The sequence below is a fragment of the Sminthopsis crassicaudata genome, chromosome 1, assembly GCF_048593235.1.
Source record: "Sminthopsis crassicaudata isolate SCR6 chromosome 1, ASM4859323v1, whole genome shotgun sequence".
Classification (NCBI taxonomy): Eukaryota; Metazoa; Chordata; class Mammalia; order Dasyuromorphia; family Dasyuridae; genus Sminthopsis; species Sminthopsis crassicaudata.
The window spans coordinates 702002218-702020806 of record NC_133617.1 but is presented as its reverse complement, the minus strand read 5'-3'; the positions used below and the strand labels follow the sequence as shown (position 1 = coordinate 702020806).

General features: G+C 37.8%; 1 protein-coding gene across 15 annotated transcripts in view; it reads right to left on the bottom strand.

Moving 5' to 3' along the window:
* TMCC1 (transmembrane and coiled-coil domain family 1) overlaps nucleotides 1-18589 on the bottom strand; it is a 259340-nt gene that overhangs the window by 20497 nt on the left and 220254 nt on the right. The gene's annotated exons all lie outside the window — the stretch shown is intronic.

Sequence of the window (18589 nt, the reverse complement as noted above, 5' to 3'; positions counted from 1 at the left end):
TCTTCTGTAGGCATAACCTAGTGACCCACAGATTCTGACCCAGGAATAGTTAAAACAGTATTAAGATTAGTGATAGCGTGAGAAACAGTTAAAATAATGGCGGTGATATTAATAACAACAATAATAACACTACCACCAGTCTCAATAGGTCACTGTTTCAGAAACACCGTAAACACTCTTCCGACTATCCTCCTTGTTCCCTAATTCATTCCACATCCCATTGTAGCCAGCAGTCAAACTCAGTCATCTTGAAAGCACTGCCGAAGAGCTTCTGGCCAGCTCCCTGAGAGGTCTGCAGCTATGTTCAGCTGTTTGAAAGGCCAGGACTGGCTCTCGTTGTTTCCAAAGAGGTTAAGGTGATCCTGGACAAACTCTCCAGGAATCTAAATTCTATTCACTGACCTCAGTTGTCTATCTCAGATCCTAACAAGACACAGAGCTAACTGGATAGTACTTGGGATCTTAAAGGGGAAGATTGTCAGTGGCAGAAGGTGGACTGGGATCTGAATGCAAAAGCTGCACTACTTACTAGACTTAAGAACCCTCCCTGTGGGATTTTGGGATTGGGAAAATCAGCTAACTCTCTGTGAGACGGCCTCTGAAGTGCCTTCCCCTTCTCCATTTGCGATCCTATGGCCTTTTTTTAAGGGATCTTTTTGCTGTTTTTCAGTAGTTTTTTAGTCATGTCTGATTAAACCCTATTTGGGGTTTTCTTGGCAGAGATACTGTAGTGATTTGCTATTTTCTTCTCCAGCTCATTTTACAGATAAGAAAACTGAGGCAGATGGGGGTAAGTGACTTGCTTAGGATCACACAGCTAGCAAGTATCTGAGGCCCCACACTCTATCCATCTAACCTAAGGCCAACTACCCAGGGACACTCTCCATGAGGACAGTCTAGATTAAGGCAAAGGGCTGAGATTCAATAACCTTTAGGAAAATTCCCTGTTAGGTCTCAGTGGAAGATATGATCTTGTGAAAGAGAGAAAGAAACCTGGCCCAGGCTCACAGTGGGCAGAAGAGCAGGGCTCTATTGCCTCTCCCTAATAAGTCTTAATCAAATGTGAATTTGGGATGTTGACTGTACAACATAATTACTTTCAACATAATGAAATAGTATTTGGTTTGCATGAACCTTAAGCAATATATTCTAAGTTGCTCTCCAGGTCAGTAATACAGTTATATGTCTCAAGAGAGGAGAGTTCCCTTTCTCTTTTATTTCCAGTTCTATGACTGACCAAATGGAGGCAAACAGGAAAATATAGTTCACTTCATAGAAATTAATTTTTCTGCTAATTTTAAGAAGTATATCTACTCTGTAAAGTTTTGTGCTGTAGGTATTGAAACACATTTTCTAGTTTAGGGCTACAGCTTTTTCCAGTAAGTTATGCTTTCAGAATCAAAGTTTAGGCCATCTTCTGCCATGGACAGCTGGGTTCTCCTTTTAAGGTCCCAAATGTCATGCCCCCCAAAATACATTAAAAAAACCCCACAACTTTTTCTTCATTATCTGCAACTAAAAACTGTCTTCCCTGTGGCAAGCTTCCTTGGAAGTTCTCTCAGAAATCTTGCTGAAGTGAAACCCTTCTCCCATAAGCTTTCTGTTCTCAATGCCTTGGGGATTTCCCTCTTAGTTTCTCTAAAGAAGACTCTTATGTCATCTTGAGTCATTTGCACATTATTCTCACCACCAGAAGGGGAAATAGCCAAACACTGAAACTAGATTTGTGGAAGCTCCTCCTCCTTTTTTCTTTCTTTCTTTTTTTTTGTTGTTGTTCTAGAGTGGTAGATTTCAGTCAAAATGATTTTCTTTCCCTCAACTGGGTTCTCCCAGAGCCCTTTCTGTTAGTTTATAAAATTCCAATAGGTGTTTTTGCTTTTGAAGTGATTTTATAAAATAAATGGGGAGGATTTTTAAAGGCTCTTCACTACTTGGGAATTTAAAGTACCAACAAATCACCAAAACAGAGATATGGGGGTGGGGAACACCTCCTTGGTAGTAGACAGGTATTCAAATTAGGCCTAAAGACATTGATTCTCAATGCCGAATAATAAGTTCATTTCTAGAAATATATTATAGAAATGTTTCCTATGTAAGTAACTGGCTTGGTATAAATTCATAAGAAATGAAGTTAATGACAAAATAATTTGTCATTTGACTGTTTCATCTTATATTTTAAAAACAAGAATTTAAATTTACTGTTTACTAAGCCATCCAGTGGCTTCCTAACACCATGGAAAGGAGCATAAGCTGAAGTTTTAGTCGAGTTCACCGAAGAAAGAAAACATCTGGCTGGAGGAAGGTGACTATAAAGCAGTGGAATAACTCCTCCAGAAGTAAGATTGGTGGTTTAAGTACCAACTGTTGAGAATATCAGCTATAAATAGGGATGAGTCAAGATATTTAGTCATCTCAGGTCTTGTAGGACATAAGAACTGGCTAAGAAGCAAAGAAACTTCTCTCCCCCACCCTCTTTCCAAAATGGCACATGCTTTCCTTTTTCTTACCTTTTAATTCATTGTCCCCCCCCCCTTTTCATATTTTCAAATAATCATTTATCTCTTACCCAGTTTTTAAATGCAAAAATTCTATCTTTCTGGGACCCAAAATCTTCAAGAACAATTAGTTATAATATGTACTGAACTTTACCATCTGTCTCAAAACCAACTGGATAAAAGATTCCCAGGCATGATTGCTATTAATGGAAAACTACAGGGAACAAATTTCTTTCAAATATCATAGGTCTGTCGCATGATCCAAGAATATGCTAGGCATGTATCACACTCCTCTAATGGACTCCGAGAGTTCTCAGTGCAACTAAAAACAAAATTGTTTTGGTTCTCAAGTAAAATTGTTTGCTGAAAGGAAGTCTTGAAAAAATGGCACTATCTTCAAATCTGTCCATTAAGTTTTATTTTATTTTTTAAAGAATCATCAAATCTAACTCAATTGTTGAGGTTCTGTTTCAATTGTTCAATCAACAGATGAAGCAGCCTGATATTCAAAGAGTATGGTACTAAGGAGAAAATCAATTAAGGGGATAGGAATATTGCCAAAACAGAAACATCTTGCCATTTTTCCTATTTAAAATGCTTTCTTCCCAACCCTGGTCTCTCCTTTTCCCTTTTTCATAATAAATGGCATTTGTAGCTTTTAAGGGTTAGACACCTTATATATATTATCTATTTTGGATCACACCCAATAGACCTAAGAGACAGATTCCTTTTGCAGACTATGAAAGTGAGGTTTAGTGTGATTTGCTAATATTCTGTTTGGAATTTAGCTGTGCAACTCCAAATTGGGTACTCTGCCCACTAAATCTTTTTCATTTGCCTCTACTTCATATAATTTCTTACACAAATTCGGAGAAAATATATCTAAGGGGAGTCTGTAAATGTATTAAACTTTTTAGCTTTCCACAACTTTAATGGCCTTATCTTCACGCCTCCAAAAGGGGATAAGAAGACACAGAGGGCTGAAATAAATGCAATCACATTATTTGTTCTTCTCTTAAGACAACCTATAGGCTAACAAGTGAACAAGCATTTAAATTTGGCTTATTATGTTGTAGGTACTATGCTAAGCACAGAAAGACAAAAACAATCCTCTACTTCCTAGCCCCTACTCTCAGGGAGCTCAGGAGTGGGAGGGAAATAGGACTGCAGGGAGAGAAGAGGTGGTTGCACATCTGTTGTACAAACAAGGATAACTATGAGATAATTTCTCAGGAAAGATATTAAAAAAATTAAGGACAAAAAAGCTGACATAAGTTAAATGGCAGCAACACTGGTTCAGGAGGACTGGGTGCTAGTTTGGCTTTGACCAATTGCAATATTTTATCAATCTGCTTTGGCTCTTAAGAACTGTATACTGTACCGGCAGCCTTCCAAAAGTGACTGGATGGCAACAAAAGGAAGGCACAGAAAAAAAGAAAAGAGAAATTGTAAATGTTCTTCTATATTCTTCCCTTAAAACTAATTTTTCTTTACTGTTAGGTCCACAATGATGAAAACTTTAGCATGAGCATCTTTATTTTAGACATGTTTTACTCCTTTGTCCAGTATCAGTATTTTGTCAATAGATACTAGCCCATTTGCTGAGAAAAGAAAGGAAGTGTTCAATGTTGAAATCACATAAGAACCAGAAGTAAAGATTTTAGACTTCACTGATGCTCTGAGAACTGGAGCACATTTCCTCCCCAAATCACTTACTCAGAATCTATATTTTTAGATACAACTACAACTCTATCCATATTTCTATGATGGAATCAGACTACAGGTATTAAGCTTTGAGAATAATAATCAATAATTTATATCACTCTTGAAAATACTCATTAGTGCCACATCCAATGAAGCTTTTATAAAATAAAGCAGATCCAGGGTTCTCCAAACAACCTCTCTTACCTTCTTAAGCTTGATATCAGTTTTAAATAAAAGCTAACAAACCTGTTTGTTTACTCACTATGATGAAATGACCTTATTTCTGTTACTTGTATGGTTATCTTATAGTGTCTTTGTGCCCACTTTTCCTACTCTGCACACCAATGAATTACTCTGATTCCAAATAGATGAAAGGGGCAATCTCACTCTCCTTCATCCCTTAAGAAGAGAAGAGATATCAAGGAGGCTAGGGATATGGGAAAAGGCCTGCACATTTCCCTGGAATATTTGACTTAATTCCACAATCATTTATTAAGAACCTACAACTATCAGGTGCCTCTTTAGGTTTCTTGCTTTCAAAAAGAAATATATGATAAACACAAACTATAAGAAGAGATTCAGCCAAAATTATCTAGGAAAGTTTACATTTTCATTTTCATATTGTGGGGGAGGGTTTAGGGAAGACTCCACAGAAGAGGAAGTTCTGATCTGAGGCTTGAAAATGAGTATTTTAATAGGCAGAAATGAGGTAGGAACAAGTTTCATGAATGAGGGATGGTTTGCATGAATGCAAAGGAAAAAAAGAAAATGCTAGTTTGCCTGTGTTTTGGGGGAAAGCCCTAGTTTTGGAATTAAGGTAAACACTTTAACCCACTTTCAGCTTAAAACTTATAGATTCTTAGACAAATAACTTAAAAAAACTTTAAGCTCCTCACTTTCCTTGTCTGAAAAATAGAGATACTACTAGTTGTATTATCTCACAGGGGTTTTATGAGAAAAGCCTTCTGTGAATTTTAAAGTTCCCCATAAATGTGAATTATTTATGGTTGTTATTAGTGCTCTATGTGTCAAGGAGGGTAATGGAAAATAAGACTAGAAAGTGGATTGGAACCAGATTGTAAAGGGCTTTAAATGTCAAGCTAAAGAGTTTTTATTCTATTTTTGAAGTGGATAAATATCAACACCATGGATTTATAGCTAGGCAAATCAGGTATAAAAGAAAAGGTAGATTACTGCTTAATAACCTCTGGTTCCTAAAAGGAATTATTTGCCTTCCCTTTAAACCCCTAAATGTCTAGCTTTTGCCTTTACACCAGAAATCTTGGTTTTATGATACAATGAAGGAAATATTAAATAGTCAGTGTAGTGCCTCAAGCATTTTTTGGCACTGATAAAAATTAGATTTCCTCTCCAGTTCTCTTCCTTTCTCCATGAGTCAAGTCGACAAACAAATCTCTGGGTTTCACAGAAGAAAAGAAATTCAGGGAGGAAAAGAAAAGATCATGCTTTCTGCTGAGAGAAATCCTACAACAATTTTCTGTGATCATGATGGTAACAAAAATGGAAATCAACATGGTGCTTTGCATTATTTGGAACACTTTCCATGCATTATATTACATGAATCTCAGATATTTAGTAACTTGCCCAGCCATGATCACAAGGCCACTAACTATTAAAAAATAGAATTTGAAACCAGGTCTTCCTGACTCTGAAGAAATGGCTTCTATGAGTACAATTCAATTCAACAATGAGTGTTCACTAAGCACCTCCTATGTGTCAGGGCCAAAGGAGATCATGTTTATAAAATGTGCTTGTTATAATGTATGGCACATAGTAGGCATTGTGCTGTGTGGTGAAAGGACAAAACCATAAATGAAAATTTTGCCCTTGAGGAATTCACATTCTGTTAGGGCAGGGAAAATATTCAGTAAATACCCGTCCTTATCCTCTCACAGTAGAAATGATAGACAATCATTTTCTACTAGAAGTTAGTTTCTTTAAAGAAGATGTCAGATTTTAGGATGTGAAATTGGCAACATCCAGGTGGCAGACACAATAGGTTCTCTTTACTAGTAGAGGAGGTCTGAAGTTAAGGAGCTAAAGAATAAAATCAAATAGTTAGAATCAGCAGCCAAGAAACTTTTCTGTAAGTGCTCAGCATCTCTGCTTGGGAGAGGGTCATCAAAAGCAGACTTAAGGGGTTTGTGTCATAATGCAATATCAATTGCTTAAGTTATGCAACAAAAGGAGTGGACAAATTCCAGCTCAAGGGAATAAAGTAAGAGAAATCTTGAAAAAGGTAGATAATTTGCAGCTGCAGAATCTTGGGTTATATCCTAATATATTTGAGAGCTTTTATGAACCAGTATGTTTTCAATGAAAATTAATCCTAAAATAGTAATGATGATTTATTGAAGGTAAATAGCTTTCAATTAGTGGTACTGGTATTTTCCAGATTACTGAAAAAGCAATACATTATGTGATATCTAGATTAAGAATATGAACAGTCAATTTAGAATGTTCCATTCCAACTCATTAAAATGTCTATAAAGAAGCAAAATCTATCAATTAGCAAGTAGTTATTGTCTATCATGTGCCAAGTACTATGTTAGGCAACAGATATACAAAAATCAAAGTGAAAACAGTCTGCCCTCACGGAGTTGAGAGTTTAGCTGGGGACATTATAATGGATATAGATCAGCTAGAAGGGGACATTCTAAACAGAAGGATCCTAATATTCTGAATTTAGATAAAGTGGTTTGTTTGTTGTTTTTTTCCCATCTGCCAGTGAGAATTAAAATCCAGTTTGGAGGGGAATTTGGGGCTATGTTGGTTTAAATTCCTAGGGGCCTAATACACTTTTTCTGGAGAAAGGAAAGTGAAAGTAGAACCAGCAAGTGGTAGGGAGCTAGTTGAGAAGTATCTCCCCGGGGACAGGAGAGAGCACGAGACTCACTTTACACTGAAGAAAATGGAGGCTAAGTGTCCCATGTTGCACAGATAAAATAGAGCAGAGGTGACACTGGGATTTAGGTTCTCTGCTTCCATAGCCAGTGTACTTTTTCCTGTCCCAGCAATGCAGGCTGTCATCTTGGAAGATGTTCAGAGAAGCTAGTGGAATTTCTCTCTGGTCAACAGAAAAATCAGATGTTATCCAATGAAGAGATCATACTCTTCATCCTAGGTAAGCTGGTGTCAAATTTCATGTCAGAAATGCATAGACATTTTATTTTGAGATGTCAATCAGGTAGATTTATTTCTTGACTACCAAAACCAACCAGAGAATTAGAAAAGTGATTATTTTAGGGGAGAATAGAATGTGATGATCTAGCATACCTGTAGAAGGAAAGACCAATGGCAACAAGACTAGTCTTGTGAGCATAAATCAGACCCCCCCCCAAAAAAAAAAAGGTGTCAGATTGTGGGACATAAATCCCTAGGTTCTACAAATAGCAGCTTCACTAATAATTAATGTGCAACAAGAAAAAGGTATTTGCATACACATATTGTATCTAGGTTATATTGTAACACATGTAAAATGTATGGGATTACCTGCCATGGGGGGGGGGAGGGAGTGGAGGGAGGGAGGGGATAATTTGGAAAAATGAATAAAAAAAAACAAACAAAAAAACAAATAGCAGCTTCAGCTCTCTACATGAAAGGGTCTTGGATATTACCCACCTCATTTTTACCCATTTATGACTAAAGAAGCTAGGTCTCAGGTAGGAAAGTGACCGGATTATGGTCATGCATAATTTGAGGTAGGCTTTGGACTAAGACCTGCAGCTCCTGGCTTCTGGGTCAATGACTTTTGGCCATACAGGATTTAGAATTATCAGGTAAACATCTAGCACTTGTAATACCTTTTGTTTCACTTCTCTTTGCTCTCCTTTATCTTCTTTCTTGCCCCTTTTTCCAATAATCAAAGTAACTCTCCATAATCACTTAGAAGGAATGAATGTCTATTTGACATGGACAAAGGAATCAGAAGATAGTTTGAGGCAAGGACTACACAATGAGACAGAGCAGAGAATGGGAGATAGGCAGGGAGAGCAGATTGCCCTAAGATTAATGTACACAAGGTAAAGTGCAGTCAAGCCAGCAAGGAATCTGGGAGTTTAATGCAGACAAAGAAACTGCTGGTGTGCTCAAGGAGGAAACTTCAGAGCAGGAACAAAAGGCTATCAAAGGCTTGACTTATCTGTGCCCAATAAGGAGCCAATTTTAGGGAAATTCTGTGCCAAGAATTCATGGAAGCCCTCAAGTCAGCAGGACAGAGATGGTAGCAAAGAGAGCAGAGGACCAGACAGTGAAAAAAAGAGTCTGACTGCAGCGAACAGAAACGTTCTGCACTCATCTGTGGAAACAAATAAAGGGGGAGCTCAATGGCAAACTCGAGACACCAGGTTAGAGCTAGACAGTTGCAGCAGCCTTTGCCCCTTTAAGCTGATAACTGTGAAAAAACAGTGTCTTTATTTGGGGCCCATAGGCTGGGGAAAGATCTGTCACAGGGTAATTATCAGCAAAAGGCCAAGTATAAGGACTTCCCTGGGCCCTGCTTTATCAAAGTCACCTCTGAGTAATGCCAAAGGCCTCGTGATGGGGGAGAGAAGCTCCCTCTGCCAATGTTTCTGGGAACTTGCTAGGAAGGACAGCCTAAGAGCTGCCTGCAGTGGGGGGCTGTCAAACTCAAATAGAATAGGGGCCACTTCTGTGGGCAGAAGAATCCCTGCTGCCACACACTGACTTGTTTTTAAAGTGCCATATTATCTACATTTTTAAATTATGTTTTTATTTATTTTGGTAAATATTTCCTAATTACATTTGAATCTGGTTCCAAAGGCACTCATACTACCAGATTAAATGACTTGCGAAGAGTCAGATGGCCAGTATGTATTAGAGGGGAACCTGACCCCAGATTTTCTTGGATTGAGGAAATTTTTTTTTATTAATTCAAGTGGTCTTCTCATTTTTAAACACTAAAAAAGTGAAAGCTTAAAATGAATTTTAGTGAGATTCTTGCAACATTTGTTTTAATTCAGTGAAGAGGAAGAAGATATGGCTGTAACAGGGATTAGAAATACCCTAAATAACAATCTCTGCCATGCACTAGTGAGGGTGGTTACCTTGTCATGTTAGTTAATGGTGAAGTTTTTGTTTCCTGGTGAGGGAAATGAAAAATGAAAGCAACAGAATCCCAGCAAAAAAAAAAAAAAATTATATTAAACTAATGTGTGATTTAGACTTATTCCCCCCCCCCCCTCCGGCTGGGGTTACTTGCCCAGGGTCACACAGCTAGGAAGTCTTAAGTGTCTGAGACCAGATCTGAACTCCACTGTACCACCTAGCTGCCCCGATTCAGACTTATCTCAAGAAAGGACCTTCTAATGATGAAAGCTGTCTCCAAATGGAATGAGCTATTCTCAGCAGGTGATCTAGCGAGGCTTGCTAGGCTCAGGCCCAGCATTTATGACATATGTTCCATTATTGTTGTATTGGAAGTATGACTGATGGGTGGATACCCTTAGGGATTAATTCCTTTCCTTCTTCATGCATTTGGACTTGCCACCTGATTCCTAGGCACTCACTCAGCCAACAGGCTTGTCTTAGGACTCACTTAACCTCACTTGGAAAATGACCAATTTGTACTAGAACTAGAACTGTGTGATTCTAGAGCCATGATCCTCTCTCTGATTCTTCCATGGAAACCTCTGCTTAATCTCAGGGCACTACAAAGCACAAGTGGAAAAAAGGCTAAGAATTATGAATTGGTGACCCTCCTTCCCACTACTGGCATTCTAGTTGGGCCTAGAAGCCTCCAAGTGTGAATAACATTCCTGTTCATCACTATAGCAATATTATTTTTTGTTCTAGTACAAATTTATCTTGGTTCTTTAATATGTATTTAGGATTCTGATACTGAATGGAAAGAGCCAACATTTTCAGACTCAAAATGCATTTCTCAAATGTGCATACACATACGTAATACACACATGGAAATATGAAACAAGTGACATTTCTAGAATGCCATAAACTTTACAAGGTACTTTACATACTGTATTTTATTTGAACTTCTCAACCCCTCTGAGAGGTAGGTACTTATCCTCATTTTACAAGTGGGAAAGCTGAGGTTAAGTGACTTGACCATGGTGACAATACTAGTAAGTATCAGAGGTGAAATCTGGACACAGATCTTCCTGACTCTAAGTGTCCTCCCCAATGAAGCTATCAATACATCAATACATCAAAATTTTCATATGACTTTGAATACCTCATGTTAATACTGTAAAGATATGAATGCTCATCCCTTGAGACTCGAGAATAGCTTCAAGTTTCAGGCAAGCCCTGGGCTGGCCAGGGACCTATGGTGAGACCTTCCACTCACCTCCTGGGGTCCAGGGCAAAGCCTGACTGGGCCTTTCCCTCTCTTCCACTGACTTTTTATATGGGGACCTGGGTCAATCTTTCTGGGTCTCAGTTTCCTCTTGTGTAAACCAAGGGAGTTGTTCTCTAAAGGCCTCTGGACTTTCTTCCAGCTCTGAATCTGTGGATCCTTCGTGAGAAGATATCAAGAGGAATCAAATCCCGTGCCAAGCCCTCTGGTGAAGGAGCAGGAGTCTGTGCACTTGTCCTACATCCTGTCAAGTTTGGGGAGGAGGGTGGGAAAAATATCATTGGGACTTTGCATTGTCACACTCAACTGCAGGGTATTGTTATAAAGAGGATAATATGAAGGATATCTTGTCCACATGAATCAGGCACAGTTGGAATGATTAAACGTGTTCTGTGTAATATCTAGACTGGTGCTGCTACTTTTATGACAAAGTCTGACTGCTTTGCTTTATCATGTTGATGCATCATGTTTGACGTGTGCTAAGTGAGGGGTGTAATATACTGGGATAAACTACATGAGTTTGTGATACTGAATGTTTTTCATATGCATTTTGCTCAATTTCATCTATAGGGAGGGATGATTCTGTTTGGGTATTTTCCACTATGGCTGTGACTGGCTAGGGACACCAGTGGAAGTTTCTTAACTGACAGATCAGTTTTATCATATAATATTTTGCAAATATGGCATGATCTGTGTCAATAAAATGATAAATTACTACATTTGAATGGACCAACTGGTTGTCATATTGACTTTGCACATGATCTGTGTACTTACCTACTTGTATATTGTTTCACTCCAACAAAACATAAGCTCTTTGAGGACACATATTGTTCTATTTTGTCTTTTATTTCCAGCACTTAGCACAGTGTGTAGTAAACCAGATAATTAATAAATGCTTAATCCAAGATTGAATGAATTCCACAGGCTTCAAGATAGTTGGGTTCCACAAGTGGTTAACAAAATGGTTTGGCCAAAACAATTTCGCTAAAATATGATTTGATAGAAAACTTAAATGTACTTCAACAAATAAAATGGATGCTGGTATGGCTGAAGAAGAATTACCAGGGGAAATACAGATGAGAACACCCATATAGATACAATCACATCTATTTTTAGAACTCTTTCAGCTCTGGCAATCTATGACCCTATGATCTAGGCTTTGATTAGTTTGGACATTTCCACCAAAGATCACAATCCTTCCTTACTTTAGTAGATGGTTTCATGAGCTACTATGGCTAATTATTAGCTACATTTTCATGATTTCTTAACTTAGAAACTACTATATACTGGGGTACTTATTTATTTTTCATTTTAAAAAAATTGGGGGGTATTTATTCCACAAAGGTCTTGTGAGGGTCCAATGAGATAAGGCATGCAAAAAGTGCCTGGCAAAGTTTAAAGTGCTGTATAAATGCCAGGTATTATTATTAGTAAGCTCTACCAGAACTTATACTGTTACCACAACTGCCCAGAATCCAGTCATCATCAAGCCATATTGAGGCAGTGAAGTAAGAATTTAATTAATACATGTTTCCATCTCATTATTTTAATAAAGGCACAGCAAGGACAGGGAATGTTTCTTTTTTCCCTTTCCTTCCTGCCCCCTAATACTATCAAAGACATGATGTGCCCCAAATATGTTCTAGAGATTCAGGAAAGTCTAGGGTTTCTCCTAAATACTCCTATCCATTTTATGTGGGGCTGGGTGGTAAGAAATCTAGGGTTTCCTTAATAACCTTATTCAGTTTCTTCATATATCACTTGGGGACGAAGACAGATACATAAGGAGAAACTGGGCTGCTCTGTGCATATAAACAAGCAATAAGTATTTACTTTGATAGGGAATATTATTTGCATGTCTGAGGAGAAATGCATACAGATTTATTACTGACATACCCTGTCTGCTGGTGACTGGGACTCTGAACAACAGCAAAAAAAACAAGAGTGATTATCATCCAACTTCCTGAGTAAGCTTTTGAGGCCAGGGTCTGCAGAGAGAGTAGTTAAGGGGAATAAATGCAATGTCCCTCATCCTACACTGTACCAAGAACATGGTGGCACAGGGAGAACAGTGCCCTGTGGCTTTTAGGGAAGGAGGAGGATGTGTCAGTAGCAAAGATATGTTTAAGTCCATGGCAGAAAGTTGTACCAAGCTAGAGGAGGAGCCAAAAAGGACATGATGCCTGACACCATCTGTTGTGAGCTGTGCTGAACTGCAGGAGACACCCCAATATAGAAAACAGCTTTAAGTGGCAGCTGAGAAAGGTGGGGGGATGAAACTGCCAGGAGCCTGCTGGAGTCCTAAGGATGGCTGACTGCAGACCTTGAGACAGGGTTGCTAATTAGAAGATATCTTTATTTTTAAAACTTTAAAAAAAGTTTTTTTTATTAATTTTATAATTATAAAAAATTTTTGACAGTACATATGCATGAGTAATTTTTTTTATAACATTATCCCTTGTAGTCATTTTTCCAAAATTTCCCCTCCCTCCCTCTACTCTCTCCTCTAGATGACAGGCAATCCCATACATATTAAATGTATTACAGTATAACCTAGATACAATATATGTTAAAACTTTTCTTTTAAAACTCTTAAGTTTTCTTTGACTATTCTTCATCAATTTTGTGACTTCTGTCTGCATGAGGAGTCAGTACCAGAATGCTGGGTAGTGTTTGAGGAATGATTTTCCCAGTTTTGGTGGGGAGGGAAAGGATATCTTTCATGGGTACTTAGGGCCTCTGTACTATAAAAGTCTGAGACATAAGGATTTATAGAATGGAACATGTCTCGTTGTCAGATAAGGCATACAATTACTTAATTCTTCAAAAGATAATTTAAAAATATATTTGAATGGCCAAACAATCAAGATATTCCCTTAATGAATCTATGTTGTGGGTCACAGAATATATGAATTGGAAGTGTCTTCTGGTTTGTTTCTATAACTCATGTTTTCTCAGTACTTGAAGAACAAAATTTATCTGACAAAGAAAAAATATGATGATTTTTCAATCTAGAAGATAGTTAGAATTTGCAAAAAAAATGTATCCAACTCAGAGAACAATTTTTGCACATTTTTACACAGTGTTCTAAGGAATATTTCCACATAATAGATTCCAAAAAAGTTGCTGACAAAAAACTAATAGAAGTGAATACAATCACTTGAGATTTTAAAACAAAATAATTTAATCCTTGGAGAATTCCCCTACTATAATTTTTATGATAAAATTCTGCCAAAGCCAGGTGGAAATTGTCTGCTGCATGGCTAAAGTTAATAGAAAAATGAGGGCCTACCGTGCCTATCAATCAGTTAGTCATCCAACCAACATTTTATTCAATACCTCCAAATACCAGGCACTGAGGATTGGAGCAAACCAGAACAAAACAATCTATCTTTAAAATTACTTATATTTTAATATGGGAAGCAAAGCACATATATAAAATACATATGGCACAAATATAAATTTAATTAATAACAAATGTATACAAAGTAGTTAAATACAAATTAGTTTGGGAAAGAGGGCATCAACAGCAGGGGTGGGGGGTGGGAGGGTGGGAATGGGGGGGAAGAAGAGAGATCAGGAAATGGTTTCTGTAGAAGGTAGCGCTATGGTGAGGAGGTGAATAGTGGGAGTAACCCAAGACTGAGGTTTAAATAAGATATGAATATGAACAGAATAAAGGGGAAAGGGATTTGAGAGCAAAGGGATGATGTAGGTTTGAAATGGCTAATTAATGAGTTGATATTAGAAGGGGAGGAAAGTGATGTCAGAAGTGGTAGATAATAGCTGATGAAAGTTCAGAGAAGTGGAAGTGCCTTGGGCTGAAGGCTCAATGACAGCAAAGGGGTAGGATAGTGAGCCTTGGAATGGAGATTATGGTCAACATTTTTAATCTGGAAAAGTGGATCAGTCTTGGGTAATTAACGAGTTCCACTGTGTGAACAACTTCTACGCATAGATGAGGCTGAGGACCTGGGAGATGAGGGAGAGCTTGTGAGAGCACCTTCTTCATATAAAGAGCAGAGGTTGAGGAGAAGAGGAAGACCTGGTAACCTGGTACTGAACTGCTTGAGAACTGAGGAAGGATGACCTGGGGCAGGTATACTAAAACCACCACAATTTAGACAGGGTGGAAACTTTTGGTTGAGTAGACTTTAAAGGAGGAAAGTTTGCTGAGTGGAAAAGGAAAAGGAATCTAGAAGTGACGTTGATGAGAAAGGAATAATTGGAATCTATCTAGGACCAGGATGTTAGAAAAATGTGAGAGAAGGTATATAGCCAACGCTGAAGATTCAGTGAAGGGTAACAAATGGAAGGTGTGGGAAAGAGATTCAGAATGAAGTGGAGTTCACTCACTGTGGGACTGGAATTCCAGAGGGGACATGAAAGAAGGGCCAATTCAGGTGGGACATGGGTGGGGAGGGTTAAGAAGGATGGGAGTGGTGGAGGGTGGTTTAAAAACAGGAGTGGGGAGGTAAGGATAGTTTTCTTCTCAATGACTTGTGACTGATTTGTATAGGGACAGAGAAAGAAACAATGGAATCCTTAAGAGAAACAGTAAGTAGCAGATGAAGAGTGGAGGTTCAATTTCCAAGGGAGAAAGGGAACCTGCACACCAGGCTAGACTAACTCAGAAACCATATATACTTAGTTTTCCCACATACCCTTCTGCCTTGCCCATTATTATTTCAGTGTTTTCCTTATTATTATTATTATTCCAGGTCGAGGAAATAAAGGTTACCTCTGAGGGGGCTTATTTGTCACTTCTTCCCCTTCTGTAGTGTAAGAAGTCACTGATTTGCAACATAAACCATGGGACCCAAGACTTATCAATTATAAAGCAGAATGTTAACTGTAGGGCCTATGTATGGTATACAGCTGGCTACTTCTGTGGTTCTAAACTGTTACAACTTGAAGTAATCATTTAATAACCTGTAATTCAATTTGTAAATCTGTTAAAATTAATTTAAATGGATTAGCTATTAAATCTCATCAGATCAAGTTTCGTTTTAATTTCTGGCCCGAGGTACACAACAGACTACTCTTCTGACATTTGTGTTAATTTAACAAAAAAAGATGGCTTTTTGAAAACTGTTGTTTGAAGAAGGTAAGAGAATATAGCTATAGAAATTCATTTCTCTAAATTAGGCCTCTAGGTTTATATATTCACAGTGACATTTTATAGCAACAGTTTATGCTAAAAATTAGCAGGAATACTAAAGTCACCTTTGCTGCATGCACCACCTCCTCCATGAAGCCTTCTGTAATAAACTCCTCCATCCAAATTTCCTAGAACATTGTATAGAGCTCTCCTTTGTCCTCACATGTGGTTTTGTATGAATGATACATTATCACAATCCTTGAAGGCAGGTACTACATTACCATCTCTGCATCTAGAGTGACCACCAGCACACTGCCTTAAGAAGTGTTTGTTGAATCTGTTTTAACTCAAATTAACTTATAAACTCAAATGACAAAATAAAAGATACAAACCAATTTTCGTCACTGATATAAATCAAAAATTCTGTTCAATCTACGCTTTTAAATTGTAAAACCTAGAGGGCAACTCATAACCTGTGGCTAAAAGAAAGCCTCTTTAGAATATATAAATATGAACCAATTTGTATAATTTTTCTATTAGCATGGAACTCAGAGAATGCTTTCCTTGTTTCTCAGATTACTAATCAAGAAAGAAACCTAAGAACTCTTAATATTATGAAAGAAATTATAAAGATACAGGCCTTAGTCAACTCTAGGGGACAATGGAAGAAGAATTAATAAAGGTGACAGGAAAGAGAATAATAGTTTTGATTCTAAGAAAACTGCCTGAACAAAGACAGGCGAGTTCCCACTTATTTTTAGCAAAACTCTCAAGTTAGCACCAAACCAAATAATAATCAAGAGATCCAATGAAACTTAAGCTAAATGATTTCTTCCAGCCTCAACTACAACAACTTAAACAAGAAACCTCCAGGGTGTTTGGAAATTTATAGTATAGACCAAGGAAGTGACCTAGAGACAGTGACCATGGTCATCCTAACTGACAGTACATGGGAACTCTAAGGTCTCTAGAGAGTCCTGAAGATCCAATGCTTTGAAACTCAAAGATTTAGAAACGCCTAAAACTTACTGGCAATGACACATGAGGAAGTAGAGGTCAATGTAAGGACTGAAACTGAGAAGAGTCAATCATGCTACCCTTAGCAGGGGGCAGGATTTGGCTCCTTCGAAGCCCCAGTTGGGAAACGAACTAGAAAAGGCTAGAGAAGTAAGTAAATTAAAGAAAATTCCCACTATAAAGAATTATTATAGATGTAGAGAGGCACAAAAAGCAACCTTAGAGTACTGTCATAAAAACTCCAAGTAGGGATTCAGAGGAAAAAAATGGAGTTTCCACAGAATTAAAAAAAAAAAAAAATTACTCACCTGTCTCCTCAAGAAATATTACCTATGACATGTATATAATGGTACTTAATAGAAAGCTAGGCAGAGAAAATGGAGGAACTTAAGAGAAGAGAGATAAGAGACAGCTGTGGTTGTGGGCTCTTATAATCTTGGTGGCTTCCTCATATTTGGACAGCAATTAAAGAATTTGAGCTGCCAGATAAAGCTATGAAGTTGTTTTTTTTTTTTTTTTAACTATTATTCTTATTATAACTAGTGGTTCGAAAAATAGATAAAAGGGAAAAGTGGTTAAGACCCATTTATTTCTCCTTGGGAGTCCCAGAAACAACAGAATAGGAACATAAGTTCAGGAAGTTTATGTAATTCTACTTCATATTAAAATACTGCGTGTGTGTGTATGTGTGCACACATGTAATATTTATGCCAATTGAGGCAAGAGAAAGGAAGCAAGGCCTAATGGTATCTCTAAACAATACAAATGAATAAAAAGCATTTAGACAAAAGTGCATAATATTGATAAAATACAAAAAAATCAGGCAGTCCTGTCTTCTCCCTGCAAACTTACATTCCAATAAGGGGTACAACTTACACAGGAGAGTAATGATTAGGAAAGTGTGTCGTTGGAAAAACATGAGACTGACCCAGAGAACAGCAGCAATGGTTGTATATTGATTTGATTATCATACCCAGAGTGAGATGGAAAGGGTGAAAAGCCAGCAGCCTGGCATATGACAAGATGGCACTGGTAGGTGGCTGGATGGGATGTGAAACATGGTCTGAGACTGTATATGTACAGTGAGTGAGGTAATTCACTTGGTGACCAGTTCTAGTGGAGGAGTTCCAGAATGGACTGGATTAATTTTCCAAAGAATTGAGAGCATGGATGCTGAGGATTCACTGTAAAGGGAGCAAGGCCAAGGAAACAGCACTAGGGCAATAAAAAAAAGTCATAGAGCAAATCTAACCCTAAGTAGGTTATTAGTGACATTCAGAAATCTAACTTATAAAATTTAGTATCATACATGTAGTGCTGAAGGACCTCTAAGGACTTCAATTTAGCCATTTTATTTTTCAAATGGAGAAAGTGAAGCTTAGAAACATTAACTGATTTGCTCAAGGTCACAAATCTAATACATACCTGCTGTGGTGCCTAAACCCAGGCACTATGATGCTATAGCCAGTTTCTTTCTTGTAGTGCCATAATAACCTTTAATTTGTTTGCTTTCATATTTGTTTCTTTTTGCTAGTCCTAACCCCTTACTTCCTTAGTAAAAGCATCTTTTTGAAAAAAAGTCTCAAAGGGCAGCTAGGTGGATAGAGTGCCAGCCCTGAAGTCAGGAGGATCTGAGTTCAAATGTGATTTCAGACACTGAGCACTTCTAGCTGTGTCACCCTGGGCAAGTCACTTAACCCAATTGCCTCAGCAAAAGCATAAATGAATGAATGAACAAACAAACAAACAAACAAATAAATAAAGTTTCAATCTAGTCTAGACAACAAAGAAAATAGATTATTCCATGTCTTGGTTATGATGAAGGAAAGGGATGGAAAATGAGGGTGATGATAGTTCTCCAAAGTAGAAGCTGTCCCAGAACTTGGGAACAATTGGGGGAGTTAGGATAAATCATAG